Consider the following 11,655-nt stretch of genomic DNA (forward strand, 5'->3'; position numbering starts at 1 on the left):
TGTGTGGGCAGGTGTATCTGATCCCACCTACAAAGGTGGTCAGAGGCGGATTTAGGGCAGTGTAACCAGTTTCCCCTCACTGGTTGCCAAACCGAGGGGGACAATGGAAGGAATCACAACTATGACATGCACAGAACAGAAGGCGAGAGGTGGGAGTGCCAAATTTGGGGCTCGCACAGGGCGCCGCTGAAATTTGAAAGACCACCTCTTGCCTGGATCTCGGCGACAAGGCCTGGATCTCCTGCCCCCCTGCCTCCAGCTCCAAAGCCACCCACTCCTGTTCAGCCAGCCCCTCCCTTTGTCTGGTCCAAGTCACCCATGCTCTTTGGTGAGGCTCTGTGCTCCATAGAAGGGGCAGGGGAGAGACACAGAGGGAGGACCTCCCTAATCCAGCTCTAGCACAAACCTTCCAGCCCCCATCTTCTCCTCCTCCTCCTCCCCCCTCCTCCTCCTTCTCTTCCATCTGCGACTGCCAAACCGTGCCAAGTCGGGCCCCACAGAAGATAATCAGGAAAAAAACCCTCTCTGAGCTTGGGTGCTCAACAATCCCAGGGAACGGAAAAATCAGCATCGAGCCAGGGGAATAAATGATGCCAAAGGGAAGGAGACTAATATAGGTACCGTGCCTGTTGAAGAAAGTAAACCTGGCCTTACTGAGCTGTGTATAGGATTGCATAATTTTATTCGGCCACTCTGCGTAAATGGCACCGCCCACCACTGATTCTGTGTTGGTACAGATTCTTCTTGTTTTCCTCAAGAAAATGAAGTTGCCAAGGCACCCCTAGCAGAGGTGTAACAATATGTTGCTTTTCTTTACCTTTAAAAGAGAAAAGGAAAACATGTGCAGATGCAGAGGTCTGAAAAGTGCTCATAAATGCGGAACAACAACAGAACACGCTGTGCCAAAATTCTTTAAATAAACTTCACACAGGGGCTGCTGTGAACACACTTTGGGTGGCCTTGATGCAGAAAAGCAGGCTGGCTCCCTGTGCCTCTAATGGTTGGGAAAGGGGGGGGGTTGTTTTCTCCCATGGGGATGTGAAGATTCTCCTCTCTGTCAAACTGCAAATAATAATAATAATAATAATAATAATAATAATAATAATAATAATAATAATAATTTATTATTTATACCCCACCCATCTGGCTGGGTTTCCCCAGCCACTCTGGGCGGCTTCCAACAGAAAATTAAAACACAATAATCTAATAAACATTTAAAGCCTCCCTGAACAGGGCTGCCTTCAGATGTCTTCTAAAAGTATGGTAGTTGTTTTCCTCTTTGACATCTGTTGGGAGGGCGTTCCACAGGGCAGGCGCCACCACCGAGAAGGCCCTCTGCCTAGTTCCCTGCAACTTGGCATCTCGCAACAAGGGAACCGCCAGAAGGCCCTCGGTGCTGGACCTCAGTGTCCGGGCAGAATGATGGCGGTGGAGACGCTCCTTCAGGTATACTGGCACAGGCAAGGTGTCTGTGCAGGGCTGGAGGACACACCATGCATTTAAAGCACGTGACACCCCACCAAAAATCCTGGGAACTGTAGTTTGCCCCCTCACAGAGCTACAATTCCAGGGGAAGACAAAATCATCCAGAGGGAATAAATCAGAAGCAGCTGCTGGGGAGGGTTGCCAGCACAGACCTGGCCTCCTGGCCACACTAGGGTTGCTGCCACATACCAAGATTGTGTGGAGGCGGGGGGGGGGTGGCAGGGCAGTGGTGAGGTTGGCGTGGTTGAAAGGCACCATCAGGAGGCCTGCCTTGGTTCCCCTGATAAATAGGTACCGCTCCAGTGGGAAGGTAAACGGCGTTTCCGTGTGCTGCTCTGGCTTCGCCAGAAGCCGCTTTGTCATGCTGGCCACATGACCTGGAAGCTGTACGCCGGCTCCCTTGGCCAATAGAGAGAGATGAGCGCTGCAACCCCAGAGTGGTCCGCGACTGGACTTAACTGTCAGTGGTCCTTTACCTTTACCTTTTTACACACTTGCCACTGGAGGGCCAAATGGAACATGGCACAAGAAGCCCCAAATTTAATAGTAGTCACACAGGGGTTGGGAGAATCAGATTGAGACTGCAGTCCTGGGAGGATAGAGGGACTCATTTCACCATAGCTGCCAAGTTATCCCTTTTTTACAGGGATTTTCCCTTATGCTGAATAGGCTTCCTCGCGAGAAAAGCGAAAACTTGGCAGCTATGCATTTCACCCATGCTGTTTCTCTAAAAATTTTATAAAAAAGCTCCCCCTGAAATTGACATTTGCTTCAACGGAGACACACAGCCAGGGGATGCCATTTTGGATACATATGACAACATTTTCAGGTAAAGTGCTATTGTACTCACGTGGACTCCTCCTTTGTTGTAGGCTCTCCATAGCTGGGAACAGAATGCTGGGCCTTTGGCCTGATCCTGCAAAGCTCTTCTTATGTTCTTATACCAGGCATCCCCAAACTGCGGCCCTCCAGATGTTTTGGCCTACAACTCCCATGATCCCTAGCTAAGAGGACCAGTGATCAGGGATGATGGGAATTGTAGTCCAAAACATCTGGAGGGCCGAAGTTTGGGGATGCCTGTCTTATACCCACCAATTTCTAACTCTGCAGTTGTTAAGATGATAACAAGGCGAGGTACCAATCCTTGCAAGCAAATCTGAGCTGCAGTGTAGACAAGTTCCACATACAGTCGTTTCCTTCCATCTCAGAAGTGCAGAGTGCTATTAGGTTGATTTGATCTTGGATGTCAGCCTGACCTCTTCCTCTCCACAACCAGGAACTGAAGCCAAGGTTTCTCTTTGTTCTTCACCTCGCATGCAAATCCCCACTCTCTCATTTCAGGCTTATGAATATGCTACAGAGGAGCCTTTCTTCGGAACATCTTAGTGTCCCACACAAGTACTGACCTCCTTCCAGCTGGTCTTCACAATAATAAGTTGTTGTAACAAGCAATTAAGAGCCGTGCCATGAATGCTAAGCCATTCTAGAAGGCTCTGAGAAAGGACACCAAGCAAATATGACCTTAAAGGACTGCTTTCTCCAAATGAAGCACTGTGGGAAAGCAGTCGTCCCTCCTGCCGTCTCATCTCCTTTTTTTATTCCACAAGGCAGGTTTTATTATTGTGAAGTGCACCCTTGCAAAATGCTTTAGGGCCTTTCTAACCAGTAAAACCCCAGCAACTTTCTCTTAGCACTATGCTCATCTATTGCATATAATGAACCTGTAGCCAGTGTCCCGACCAATGCAAAGGGAGGCCAATAAATTCTTGCTACCGAGGAGTTTGTGTGTCCATGTGTGCTATATTTGCTGCAACTGTTCTGGATAATTTATAGGGATGCATTTTTGCTCAGCTGCATATCCAGGACCTGTATAGGTTCTGTTGAGCCTATATGGGTCTTAAAGGAGTGGATTTCATGGCTGCTTGGATGTTTCGTGGAGGAAGGTGGAGAAAAAATAGCCCAGCCAGTTCTGTTGATTCTAAGACACTCCCACCAGCTATGGTGATAATTCCATGACTTAGCAGCACATGAGAAGAAAGGCATAACTAAAATGCTACAAATGAAGAAAAAGGGTCACAATAAAACTAGTCTTGGAAATCCTGGACTAAAAGGGTCCATTGCAGCTGCTGGAAACCCCAGGAGCTGGGGCTCCTATTGTGCTCAGATCCTACTTGTGGGCTTCCCATGGGGATCTGGTTGGAGACTGTGGGGACAGAATGTTGGACTAGATCCAGCAGCTGGCCTGATCCAGCAGCCAAACTCTTCTTAAATTATTGTGTTCAGATACAGCAGTGCTAAAACAAGTGTGTGGTGGGGAGGGGGAGCATTGCTTGCATTGTGAGTACAGATAGGGAAAGAATTCTATTCAGTTCACATTTCAAGATGACGCTACCTAATTCTGACTTCCTGAAAGAGCATGCCAACTGAAACCTAGCCGGCTCTTGAAATTCACACTTTCCCGAATTTTGCAATGCAGCTTTCCAGCCAAATAATGTGTGCAAAAACTGCATAAACTAAGCGTGCCTTGAAATGCAAAAATGAGCGATAACATACAAAAAGCGCAGTGTATTAGGGAGAATTGCTTGTAAAAAAATGTCTGTGTTTGGCAAAAATGCATGCAGGAATGTGTATACAGTATTAGCAGTCATGGACTCTAAAATAGAACCCACCTCACCCCCAACCCCCTTGTATGTGGAAATGTGGAGAGAGAGCTGAGCTTAAAACTGGGAAAATGACAAACTGAAACTAGTGGATTCGTCCATCCCCAAATGTGACGAGGCAAGAAGCAGTAATAATGCCTGTAAAAGGAACCCAAACCCAAATGTGGGTCCAAGCTGGGCTTGGGCTAGTGGGCTTTTTCCTGTCCCCTCCAGCCCTGTAAAAAGTGGGTCAAACCAGTTTCTTTATGAAGTCAATAGCCCTGACCAAGTCTGTTAAGTATCTTCTTTTGTAATCTAAGTTTGGGACAATAAATAGCTGGAGACACTTCAGGTAATAATAGCCAATGTGATGAAAGAGGGCAAGTGTTTGTCCCCTGCTCCTGTGGCTTCTGAGGATGTCGCCAAGGGTAAGCTGTGTGAAAAAGAACAATAGGCTGCGGTCCTATCATCTATCTATCTATCTATCTATCTATCTATCTATCTATCTAATCTATCATCTAATCTATCATCTATCTCTTTCTCTCTTTGTAAATAAAACTGTATCTCATAGAAAGACAAGAAGTCTCCAGTGATCTCATTCAAAGGAAATCAACGCTGGACCATGTACCCGACACCTCTCACCCCTTGCAGGCTGGGGTACATGTGAGCATAAGTTTGTGCTAAGGTTGCTGTAAGATGTCATATAAACTGCCCTGAGGTAAGTTAGGAACAGGGCCGGCCAAGAAATTTTGTTGCCTGAGTCAGAGCAAATCCTAAAATCTCTTCTCCCACTCCCTGGCAGTAAAAGTATAATTGTAGTAAGTTTGACTACTAACAGTTTGTTGCCCTGTCATGAAACCTTATATCTACAGCCTGAGGGTTGTATCCAGCTATATCCTTCTCAGAGGAGACCCACTGAAGGTAAAGGACATTGCTAATTTAGGCCCATTAATTCCTAACTTTTATTTTCCATTTTTTGTTTGTGTAAAAGAAAGAAAGAAAGAAAGAAAGAAAGAAAAAAAAGAAAGGTGCTTAATCATCATAATGCAAAGAAATAGAGGAAAACAATAGAATGGGGAAAACCAGAGATCTGTTCAAGAAAATTGGAGATATGAAAGGAACATTTCGTACAAAGATTACCATAATCAAGGACAAAAGTGGTAAGGACCTAACAGAAGCAGAAGACATCAAGAAGAGGTGGCAAGAATACACAGAGGAATTATACCAGAAAGACATGGAGGTTTCGTACACCCCAGGTAGTGTGGTTGCTGACCTTGAGCCAGACATCTTGGAGAGTGAAGTCAAATGGGCCTTAGAAAGCACTGCTAATAACAAGGCCAGTGGAAGTGATGATATTCCAGCTGAACTATTTAAAATTTTAAAAGATGATGCTGTTAAGGTGCTACACCCAATATGCCAGCAAGTTTGGAAAACTCAGCAATGGCCAGAGGATTGGAGAAGATCAGTCTACATCCCAATTCCAAAGAAGGGCAGTGCCAAAGAATGCTCCAACTACCGCACAATTGCGCTCATTTCACACGCTAGCAAGGTTATGCTTAAAATTCTACAAGGCAGGCTTAAACAGTATGTGGACCGAGAACTCCCAGAAGTGCAAGCTGGATTTCGAAAGGGCAGAGGAACCAGAGACCAAATAGCAAACATGCGCTGGATTATGGAGAAAGCTAGAGAGTTCCAGAAAAACGTCTACTTCTGCTTCATTGACTATGCAAAAGCCTTTGACTATGTCGACCACAGCAAACTATGGCAAGTTCTTAAAGAAATGGGAGTGCCTGATCACCTCATCTGTCTCCTGAGAAATCTCTATGTGGGACAAGAAGCTACAGTTAGAACTGGATATGGAACAACTGAGTGGTTCAAAATTGGGAAAGGAGTACGACAAGGTTGTATATTGTCTCCCTGCTTATTTAACTTATATGCAGAATTCATCATGCGAAAGGCTGGACTAGATGAATCCCAAGCCGGAATTAAGATTGCCGGAAGAAATATCAACAACCTCAGATATGCAGATGACACAACCTTGATGGCAGAAAGCGAGGAGGAATTAAAGAACCTTTTAATGAGGGTGAAAGAGGAGAGCGCAAAATATGGTCTGAAGCTCAACATCAAAAAAACCAAGATCATGGCCACTGGTCCCATCACCTCCTGGCAAATAGAAGGGGAAGAAATGGAGGCAGTGAGAGATTTTACCTTCTTGGGCTCCTTGATCACTGCAGATGGTGACAGCAGTCACGAAATTAAAAGACGCCTGCTTCTTGGGAGAAAAGCAATGACAAACCTAGACAGCATCTTAAAAAGCAGAGACATCACCTTGCCGACAAAGGTCCGTATAGTTAAAGCTATGGTTTTCCCAGTAGTGATGTATGGAAGTGAGAGTTGGACCATAAAGAAGGCTGATCGCCGAAGAATTGATGCTTTTGAATTATGGTGCTGGAGGAGACTCTTGAGAGTCCCATGGACTGCAAGAAGATCAAACCTATCCATTCTTAAGGAAATCAGCCCTGAGTGCTCCCTGGAAGGACAGATCGTGAAGCTGAGGCTCCAATACTTTGGCCACCTCATGAGAAGAGAAGAATCCTTGGAAAAGACCCTGATGTTGGGAAAGATTGAGGGCACTAGGAGAAGGGGACGTCAGAGGACAAGATGGTTGGACAGTGTTCTCGAAGCTACCAACATGAGTTTGACCAAACTGCGGGAGGCAGTGGAAGACAGGAGTGCCTGGCGTGCTATGGTCCATGGGGTCACGAAGAGTCGGACACGACTAAACGACTAAACAACAACAGTAATAATTTAAAAATCAGGGTTGATTAATTTCAAATGGTCTATTCTAAGAATAGCTTAGTTGGATACAACCCATTGATTCCAAGAGCCAACTGCTCTACTCAGTCCTACGGTAGAGCTGGCCCAGGCCCAGGCTTCGTTCAAGTCCTTAAAACAAACAAACAAGGCCTTTTCAAGGTGCTGAGATACAGTGGTTCTTCATGGAGAAGGCTAATTGAATACTACCCCCCCTGGCTCCATCAAACTTCTTCCCATGTTTAACCAAAGATTGCTAACCCCATTGCAGTCACCATACAGAAGGTTGACAGTATCTGCAGGCAGGACCCCTCTCTCTATGCTCTCTGCTTGCATGCTCTGCTTGCCCATTAAAACGGATCTCATGACTTGTTGGCTACCCAGCTTGTTGCTTCCCTGACCCACAAACGACCCAATTTTAAAAATAGACATTCGTTTTCATTGCAGCAACCAGACGCTCAATATTATGTTACAAAGCATTTACACAGTAAGGAAAACGAGAAGGGGGGGGGGGAGAGAGAGAGAGTCAGCATCTTCCTTTCCTGTTAAGTCACAAAATTTACCAGGAAAACTGGTAAAACTTAAAAAGTCAAGGTCTCTGGCCCTCCCTTTATGTGCCACTCTGCTCTTTGTGGAGTAAAACATGACTTTGCCCTAGCACAGGGGTCAGCAAACTTTTTCAGCAGGGGGCCGGTCCACTGTCCCTAAGACGTTGTGGGGGGCCGGACTATATTTTGAAAAAAAATATGAACGAATTCCTATGCCCTACAAATAACCCAGAGATGCATTTTAAATAAAAGGACACATTCTACTCATGTAAAAACAAGCTGATTCCTGGACTGCCCGCGGGCCGGATCTAGAAGGTGATTGGGCCGCATCCGGCCCCAGGCCTTAGTTAGGGGACCCCTGCCCTAGCACAATGAGTCCACTTTGAAACAACGGCAGCCCTAAAGTGTTTAGAAAAGTGATGGGGAGATTCACGGGGATGCATGGGAACATGGGAAAATGTATGAACACAACACGAGCAAATCAGGATGGGCGCTCATTGTCATTGCTCATTGTCATCTAACTTCCCCATAAAGAAGGCAGAACAAATGTTCAGTAAAGGCCAAACATAGTCTCACCTCCATTCAAGCTCAATAAACAGGCTATCCAGAGGAACCCAGGGTCTCTTGCTCATGAAGATGAAGTTGCAGGGAACCAGGCGGAGGGCCTTCTCAGTAGTGGCACCCACTCAGTGAAACATCCCATCAGATGTCAAGGAGATAAGTAACTTTTAGAATACATCTGAAGGCAGCCCTCTATAGGGAAGTTTCAATGTTTGATGTCTTATTATGCTTTTGTATTTGTTGGAAGCTGCCCAGAGTGGCTAAGGAACCCAGTCCGATGGGTGGGGTACAAATAATAAAATTTTTATTTAATAATAAATTGTATGAGGAAAGTGTGAATATTTTACTCTACAGCTCTGTTAAGTAAAAGTCCAGCTGTCATTCAGAGTCGAGTGATTCAGAAGCACTTGAACCTTCTTTTTACATTTCGGTTAGCAAGTCATAAAATACTTAAAAATCCATTAGACTATTTTTATTTACACCCTTGCTCTTTTAGTGTGACATATGTCACTTCTCACAGCTCTGACCTCTGACCCTAACAGCTCTGGCCCTGAGCCTTGTCATATTTGGTGTCACACACATCTGATCTATTTACTTGGCTAAACTTTTTTTTTGGCAGAAGATCCTCTCCTAAACTCACTGTCTCTGCAAAGCGCGAGAAACAATCCCTGCCAAGATAAAACATGCACAGCAGAACTGCAGGCATTGCCCCCCCCCCCATTTCTGAGCTATGGACAATCTTCCTGCAACTAACAGAAACGTTAGGAAGTTCTTTTTTTAATATCATTGCTCTGTCCTCCAAATGTTGCTAACCGTGCTACCGATTCAAATCATTTCACGTCTTACATGGGTCAATTCAGTAGGTAAAAAAAAAAAAAAAAGGTAAAGGACCCCTGACAGTAAAGTCCGGCCGCAGACGACCCTGGGGTTGTGGCACTTATCTTGCTTTACAGGCCTAGGGAGCCTGCATTTGTCTGCAGACAGTTTTTCTGGGTCATGTGGCCAGCATGACTAAGCCGCTTTTGGAGCAATGGAACACCGAAACCAGAGCAGCACATGGAAACGCTGTTTACCTTCCCGCCGCAGTGGTACCTATTTATCGACTTGCACCATAGCTGCCAACCCTCCCTTTTTTTGCGGGAAACTCCCTTAATCTAAGCCACAGCTGTCAACTTTCCCTTTTTTTGCTGGAAATTCCCTTATTCCAGCGCTGTTTCTCGCAGCGATCTTGGATTGTTAGATATACTGTAGACTGTCCCCAGGACAGGTGAGGCTGCTATTCCCTTATTTTCAAATCTGAAAGTGGACAGGTGAAGCTGCTGATCCCTTATTTTCAAATCCGAAAGTTGACAGCTATGACTTGCACTGGTGTGCTTTCGAACTGCTAGGTTGGCAGGAGCTGGAACAGAGCAATGGGAGCTCAACCCATTGTGGGGATTCGAACCTCTGATCTTCTGATCGGCAAGCCCAAGAGGCTCGGTGGTTTAGACCACAGTGCCACCCGCGCCCCTCTAATTCAGTAGGTACTGCTCCCCAAAAGGTTTGCTAGCAGGTGCATTTCTGAACGCATTTCTTGGCTGGAGAACGGCATTGCAAAATCTGGAGAAGGGCAAATTTCAAAGAATAGTTGTGTTTCGCTTTGCGTGTAGCTTTGAGAAGTGCAAATCAGGTTGGTTCACCTTTACATGCGAACAGAACTAAATTGATTCCTCATCCCTGCTCAGGGACACACACCCCGCGGAAAAGCCCCTGGCATAACCACATTTCCCAGAATGCCCCGGAGCACCCAAAGTTGCATCATTTGGGGGCATTTTAAAGTGGTGGGCATCTTTTTAGATCCTGACACTGCCACCTGGTAAGCCAGCAGATATACAAACAAGAGGATGGGAGGGGGGAATCGGGGTCCCCTCAAACCTGACCCTACCTCCTGCTCTCAGGTACACATTTACCATATATTGCACATTTGCTTTTGAACATTGTGGTCTTATACTGCTTCCATTTATTACACTTGGCCTTTTGCAGGGCAGTTTCCCAAGAGATTGCCCCCCCCCCCTCGGGCTTATCCCTTTTAGCGACTTTGCAACAACAAAGGCCATTGGGCCAATGAGATCAGACGGAAGGAACTGACGCTCTCTCTTCCCACGGAAGCCCAGGGCAGTTGTAATTTCCTTCTCTGTGTGGGAGCAGATGCAGGAAAGCTTTCTTCCTGCACTCAATGGGAATACCTCATTTCCTATTTATCCGCCTGGCTCAGAGCCCACGTGCCTCACCGCTGGGAATGCGGCCGGCTGAATTTCTTTTGAACAGGGCTGCGCTGTGCTTAGGGGGACCAGTTATGCAATGGACAAATTGTTCAAGGCAAGCAGAAGTCGCTCTTTGGTATGCCATCGCAACCCTGGAGGGAATGCTCATGGGTTGAAAGCCAAGGTGTGCTGGGATGTGATTTCTCTCCCCCCCCCCAAAGTCATTCCCTTTCTCCTCAGCCTGTGGCTATGAATTTCCTTGGGGTCATTTGGAGCTCTTTGTTCTCTTGATTCACACTTCTGGAACATGGTGTCAAGATTGGGCAGAAGGTAGATTTCTACGTGATTTGTGGTAGATTGGTACATGTTTCTGAATTCCAGAGAGTGAGTGTGGTGTAGTGGTTATCAGGGGTCAGCAAACTTTTTCGGCAGGGGGCCGCTCCACTGTCCCTCAGACCTTGTGGGGGTGGGCAGACTATACTTTGAAGAAGAAACATGAACGAATTCCTATGCCACACAAATAACCCAGAGATGCATTTTTAAAGAAAAGCACACATTCTACTCATGTAAAAACACCAGGCAGGCCCCACAAATAACCCAGAGATGCATTTTAAATAAAAGCACACATTCTACTCATGTAAAAACACCCTGATTCCCGGACTGTCCGTGGGCCAGATTGAGAAGGCAATTGGGCAGGATCCGCCCCCCCGGGCCTTAGTTTGCCTACCCATGGGTTAGATCCTTGGACTAGGCCTGCGTATACACTTCTAAAGGACATTTGAAGTATGTCCCACCCACGCACCCACCCCCCAAAAAATCAAAGAATAGTTTGTCGAGAGTTGCTGGGAATTGTAACTCTGTCCCTAGAATTCTTTGATAGAAAGAACGTGCTTTGAATGGGCTTTATAGTGTGCGCGAAGCAAAGGCCTGAAGAGGTCTGGGTTCAGATCCTCACTCAGCTATGAAGCCATGGGCCAGTCACTCTCTCAGGCAGCTTAACCTCCCTTGCAGGGTTGTTGCGAAGGTAAAAAGGGAGAATGGCGGCAGCTTGTGGGTGGTGATGGAGTAGAGGGGGCACCCTCCCACCAGTCCAGTATTTCTGCTTGCCAGGTTAGGAATGGAGGCAGGGGAGCTCCATGTTGCCCTGCAAGTGCATGTGTGAGGGCCCCATCCATGGTGAGTGCCACTGAGTGGGCGCTCCCCCCCCAAATGCACCACTGCTGGGGAAGAACAATGCACACTGAGCTTCTTGGAAGAAATGGTGGGCCAATAATGTAAAAAACAACCTAACAATGGTACGTAAAACTGCAAGGTTGCTTTTTTTTAACCCCGCCCCAAAAACATGCCAGTCACCACTCACCTGAG

This window comes from Zootoca vivipara, chromosome 14 (genome assembly GCF_963506605.1).
Source record: "Zootoca vivipara chromosome 14, rZooViv1.1, whole genome shotgun sequence".
Lineage (NCBI taxonomy): Eukaryota > Metazoa > Chordata > Lepidosauria > Squamata > Lacertidae > Zootoca > Zootoca vivipara.